The sequence below is a fragment of the Arachis ipaensis genome, chromosome B8, assembly GCF_059453495.1.
Source record: "Arachis ipaensis isolate K30076 ecotype BB chromosome B8, ASM5945349v1, whole genome shotgun sequence".
Classification (NCBI taxonomy): Eukaryota; Viridiplantae; Streptophyta; class Magnoliopsida; order Fabales; family Fabaceae; genus Arachis; species Arachis ipaensis.
Window position 1 is genome coordinate 113211195 of NC_142443.1, and position 6094 is coordinate 113217288.

The following is a 6094-nucleotide window of genomic DNA, read 5'->3' on the forward strand; positions in this document are numbered from 1 at the left end:
GCATCATTCATGAGCTTCCTTTTTTGATGTTTATTGATCTTTGGAGGTAAGGCCCCAGTTGCCTTGAAGTTGGCAATGTCTGCGAACCATGGTGTTTTGTGAACTGTCATCAACTGCTCATCAGGGAAGAGCTCGTTCACACTTGTATCATGTTCTCCACCTTTATCATGAGGAATCCTGGATAGGTGATCTGCTACCTTATTCTCTACTCCTTTCTTGTCTCTGATTTCAATATTGAATTCCTGCAGCAATAAGATCCATCTTATTAGTCTTGGTTTTGATTCTTACTTGGTAAACAAATATTTAAGTGCTGTGTGATCTGTAAAAACAATCACTTTAGCACCAATGAGGTATGATCTAAACTTGTCAAATGCAAAAACTATTGCTAGTAACTCCTTTTCAGTAGTGGTGTAATTTCTTTGAGTATCATTAAGGACTTTGCTAGCATAGTATATCACATGGACTAAGTTGTCTTTCCTCTGTCCTAACACTGCCCCAACTGCAAAATCAGATGCATCACACATCAATTCAAATGGTAAATTCCAATCAGGTGGGGAAATGATAGGAGTAGAGGACAACCTCATTTTCAAATTTTCAAAGGCTAACATGCATGTTTCATCAAAGATAAATGGTGTATCAGATACAAGGAGATTGCTTAAGGGCTTGGCTATCTTTGAAAAATCTTTAATAAACCTTCTGTAAAAATCAGCATGCCCCAAAAAGCTCCTAATTGCCCTGACATCACTGGGTGGAGGCAGTTTTTCAATAAGTTCTACTTTAGCTCTGTCAACCTCAATGCCTTGGTTAGAAACTTTGTGACCAAGGACTATTCCTCCAGTCACCATAAAGTGACATTTCTCCCAGTTCAAGACCAGATTGGTCTCTTGGCATCTTTTCAATACCAAGGCGAGGTGATGTAGGCAACTAGGGAAGGAATCTCCGAATACCGAGAAATCATCCATAAAAACTTCAATGAATTTTTCTATCATATCTGAAAAGATAGAAAGCATGCAGCATTGGAAAGTCGCAGGTGCATTACATAGCCCAAATGGCATGCGCCTGTAGGCAAACACTCCATATGGGTAAGTGAATGAGGTTTTCTTTTGATCCCTGGGATCAACCACTATTTGGTTATATCCTGAATAACTGTCGAGAAAACAATAATATGCGTGCCCTGCAAGTCTTTCCAACATCTGATCCATGAATGGAAGGGGGAAATGATCTTTCCGTGTAGCCTCATTGAGCTTCCTGTAGTCTATGCACATCCGCCATCCTGTGACTGTCCTTGTAGAAATTAGTTCGTTCTTCTCATTGGGAACCACGGTAATTCCTCCCTTTTTTGGGACGACATGCACGGGACTAACCCAGGGGCTGTCTGAAATTGGGTAGATTACCTCCCTTGCTATAACTTCATAACTTCCTTCTGTACCACTTCCTTCATGATTGGGTTCAACCTCCTTTGGGATTGAATGGATGGTTTGGCATCATCTTCCAGCAGTATCTTGTGCATGCATATGGCCGAACTTATCCCCTTTAGGTCAGCAAGTGTCCAACCAATGGCATCCTTGTGCTGTCGCAGTACTTTGATAAGTTCATCCTCTTGATCTTTGCTGAGGCATGAGCTTATGATCACTGGGTAATTTTCATTTTCTCCTAAGTATGCATATTTGAGAGTGGGTGGCAGTGCTTTGAGTTCAAGTTTAGGTGCTTCTGACTTTTCGTTCTCTTCCTTTGGTGCACCTGGTATGCCAATTTCTGTTGTTGCAACCACTTCACTTGTTGTACACTCTTCCTCTATTATTCTTTCGGGCTCTTCAGACTCTTCTTCTTCAAAACTCTCCTGCACTTCCTCTTCAAGTGAGTCCAACCTCATACATTCCCCCAGTTGTTCTTGTGGGTAACTCATGGCCTTGAACACATTGATTGTCATCTTTTCATTGTGTAATCTCAGGGTGAGATCACCTTTTTGGATATCAATGACAGCTCCAGTAGTGGCCAAGAACGGCCTTCCCAGGATAATGGAGGTCTTGGCTTCCTCCTGCATGTCCAGCACTACGAAGTCTGCCGGGAATATGAAGTCTCCCACTTTCACCAGCAAATCCTCTACTACGCCATGAGGGAACTTGAACGATCTGTCTGCTAACTGTAAGGCCATTTTTATTAGTTTAGCCTCCTCTATCTTCATCTTCCTCATCATAGCTACTGACATCAAATTGATGCTGGCTCCTAAGTCACAAAGAGCTTTCTCCACTGTGATTTCCCTTATAATACAAGGGATCTGAAAACTCCCAGGATCCTTCAATTTCTGGGGCAGTTTATGCTGAATGATAGCACTACATTCTTCGGTTAGTATCACAGTCTCGTTGTTCTTCCAGCTTCTCTTCTTAGTCATGAGCTCCTTCAAGAACTTGACGTAGAGTGGCATTTGTTCTATTGCTTCAGCAAAGGGTATGTTGATTTGCAGTTTCTTGAAAATTTCCAAAAATCTCGAAAACTGATTGTCATCTCCCTTCTTCTTTAATTGCTGAGGGTATGGGACTCTTGGGGTGTCTGGCTTCAGCACTCCTTCCCCTTTTTGTGAACTCAAAGTGGGAACTCGAGCTTCGTCCTGCTCTTCTTCCTCTTTATTTGAGTCCTCTTCTTATGGTTTCTGGGGAATTTCCTTCAGTTCCTTCCCACTCCGAAGGGTGATAGCCTGACACTCCTCCCTTTTGGTTGAGTTAGTATTACTGCGAAGGTTGTGGCTGGAGATTTGCTTGAATAAGTAGCCAATTTGTGTCTCAAGTTTCTTGATGGCAGCATCCTGGTTCTGCATATTGGACATCACTTCTTCTCGGAACGCTTTACTGTCTTGAATCTCTTTGCCTATGCCTTCAAGTAGATTCTCAATCCTTGAGAGTCTGTCATCAAATGATGGTAGATTGGGATTAGAGGTGGAAGGATGAGGAGGGTTATTTTGGCCTTGGTAAAGGTTTTGAGAGGGTTGGTTATGTGGGTGCTGATATGGTCTAGATGTAAAATGTTGGTGTTGGGATTTGAACGTCTTTGATATAGGCCTTGGTCTTGTTGATTTCTCCACCCGAAGTTTGGGTGATTCCTCCATCCAGGGTTATAGGTCTTAGAGTATGGATCATGGTTTTGCCTAGGTGAATTCTCAATGTAGTTGGCTTGCTCCTGACTACCCTCTGCTTCTTCATTCACTCCTTCTTGGGTTGTTGGTGAAGTAGTGATTGCTGCTACTTGGTTCCTCTCCATCTTCTTGGTGAGGTCAGCCAGCTGCTGGGTAATGAGCTTGTTTTGGGCCAGCAGAGCATCTACATTGTTTAGCTCCATTACTCCTCTAGTGTTCCCTCTTTCGGAAGCATAGAAGTAGTCATTCTCTGCTACAGTTTCAATGACATCTATGGCTTCCTCAATGGTCTTCTTCTTGTTCAAAGATCCTCCAGATGAATGGTCTACTGCCTTCTTTGATTCATATGACAGGCCTTCATAGAAAATGTGCAGCTGCACCCATTCGTTAAACATGTCAGGTGGACACCTCCTTGTCAGGTCCTTAAACCTCTCCCATGCTTCATAAAGAGTCTCACCATCTTGTTGCCTGAAAGTTTGGACCTCAGCTCTCAGCCTATTGATTCGTTGAGGAGGGTAAAATCTTGCTAAGAATTTGTTCACCACATCTTCCCAGGTTGTCAAGCTCTCCTTCGGGAAAGACTCCAGCCACTTGGCTGCCTTATCCTTGAGTGAGAATGGAAATAAGAGCAGTCTATAGGCGTCAGGATGAACACCATTAGACTTCACTGTGTCACATATTCTCAGGAAGGTGGTTAGATGTTGATTGGGGTCTTCTTGGACACTTCCTCCGAACGAACAGTTGTTCTGAATAAGGGTGATGAGCTGTGGTTTTAGTTCAAAATTGTTGGCATGGATGGTTGGCTTTTGAATGCTACTTCCACAGTTTCCTGGGTTTGGATTGATGTAAGAGCCTAAAACTCTTCTATCCTCCCCAGCATGATTTGCTCGACCTCCTCCGCCATGGTTGTGAGTCTCTTCTTCATGATGGTTTTCCATGTTTTCATCCATGTTTGGTTCAAAGTATTCCTCCTCTTCCTCAGCACCAACTACTCTCTTTCCTCTTGCTTCCCTCCTTAATCTAAGGAAAGTTCTATCAGGTTCAGAATCAAAGGAAGTTGAAGCCCCGCTTCTTCTCCCTGTCATACAACCAACAAAGCACAAGCAAGGAAAGTAAATGCAGAAAGTATTCTGTTAGAATTATTGTTAGTGTGAGTGATGCAATATATCAAACAGTTAGTGGGTTAGTGAACTGAATTGTAAATAACAAAAATAAATGAGAAAGTAGGGGGAAGGGAAGAAATTAACTAAAACTGAAAATAAATTACTCAAACAGAAAATTAAATCAAATAAAACAAAAATGCTCAATCTAGTTATCTTCCAATTTAATCATTGTTGATGCACAATCAATCCCCGACAATGGCGCCATAAACTTGATGCACGGAAAACTTGTCTCATAACAAATTTCCTTCGGCAAGTGTACCGAATTTTTCGTCAAGTAAAAACTCACAATAGAGTGAGTTCGAATCCTACAGGGATTGATTGATCAAGCAACTTTAATTAGAGGAATGTTCTAGTTGAGCGAATCAGAATTTGGATTGAGAATTGCAGAAAATTAAATAGCGGGAAAGTAAATAACAGAAAAGTAAATGCTAGAAATAAAGAGCTGAATGTAGATGACGGAAAGTAAATTGCAGAATCTTAAATGGGAATGGGATAATTGCTCATAAAAGTAAATGACAGAAATTAAAGAGAATGGGTAAGATCAGAAATGGGGAGTTCATTGGGCTCAGGAGATGTTGCGTTCTCCGGATCAATTTCATTTTCATCTCTTCCTCAATCAATGCACTCATTGATCTCCTTGGCAATCTTAAGTGATCGAATTACAATTCCTTGTAATTCAATCTCTCAAATATTGATCAATAGCCAATTCCTTGGTCAATTGCTCATGAGAAGAGATGAAGTATGGTCACTGATTATACCACATGCATTTCCCAAATCAGGTGTTGAGAGGATTATAGTCATATATCCATCCAAACCCAATTTGGTCCAGCATGAGAAAGCATTTCTAGCATGATCTCTTCATTCCTCTTTCAAGGTTCAGAAGAGATCCAAGTTTGAATAGCTTCTTTTCCAAGATAACTACCCAATTGGATGAAGATCGAAAGCTTTCAAGTAAAATCAAGAGAAAAGATAGAAGAAGAATAATGAAAACTAGTATTGATCCATCAAATTACAATAGAGCTCCCTAACCCAATGAAAGGGGTTTAGTTGTTCATAGCTCTGGAAAATGAAAATGAAGATGGAGAATACATGATGAAACTAGAAGTGCCGAGAAAGTAAAATACAGAGAGTAGTTCTATGCCCAGAGGCTCCCTATAATTTCCAACTCCCTAAATAATTCAAAGCTACTCCTATATATACTACTCTTCTGATCTTCTAGTTGCATCTTCAAGTCTTGGGTATGGGCCTTTAGATCTTCAGTTTGAAGCAGTTATCTTCTTCATTGGGCTTGGCTTTACTTGCAGAGAGAAAGTGTGAAGTGGGCAGAGACTTTAGCTCAGGACGTTAGTGGTGTTAACGTTTAAATGGAAATGTGGGTTCGAGAACGTTAGTGACAATCACCTTTTTTACTAACGTTCCTCACCAAAGTAAGAGCCACGTTAACTCCAACGTTAGTGGCACAAACGTTGCTACTAACGTTGCCTCTTTGTCCTTCGCACACGTTATTGTGACTTACCTTTCCCAATAACGTTGAGAAGTCTCCCCCTTTCCTACGTTAGAGTCCACATTAACTTAGTTAACGTGACTCTTTTAACGTAGGCTTGCCAACCTTTGAGAACGTTAGTGACACTTACCTTTGTCACTAACGTTCCAATGTGCCCCTATTTCTCACATTAGAGTCCACGTTAACTAGGTTAACGTGGCTTCTAACGTGGCCATGCTAGCCATCTCCAATGTTAGTGACAAAGGTGAATGTCACTAACGTTCGCTCATCATCTCTCCACCTCACGTTAGCTTCCAC

At 41.3% G+C, this 6094-nt stretch overlaps 1 non-coding gene across 1 annotated transcript; it reads left to right on the forward strand.

The window, feature by feature from the left end:
• The first annotated feature begins 3523 nt into the window (after window positions 1-3523).
• Window positions 3524-3627, forward strand: LOC148549299 (small nucleolar RNA R71). Its single transcript, XR_015897823.1, has one exon. It is a non-coding gene; the product is annotated as a small nucleolar RNA R71 (small nucleolar RNA).
• The last annotated feature ends 2467 nt before the right edge of the window (window positions 3628-6094 follow it).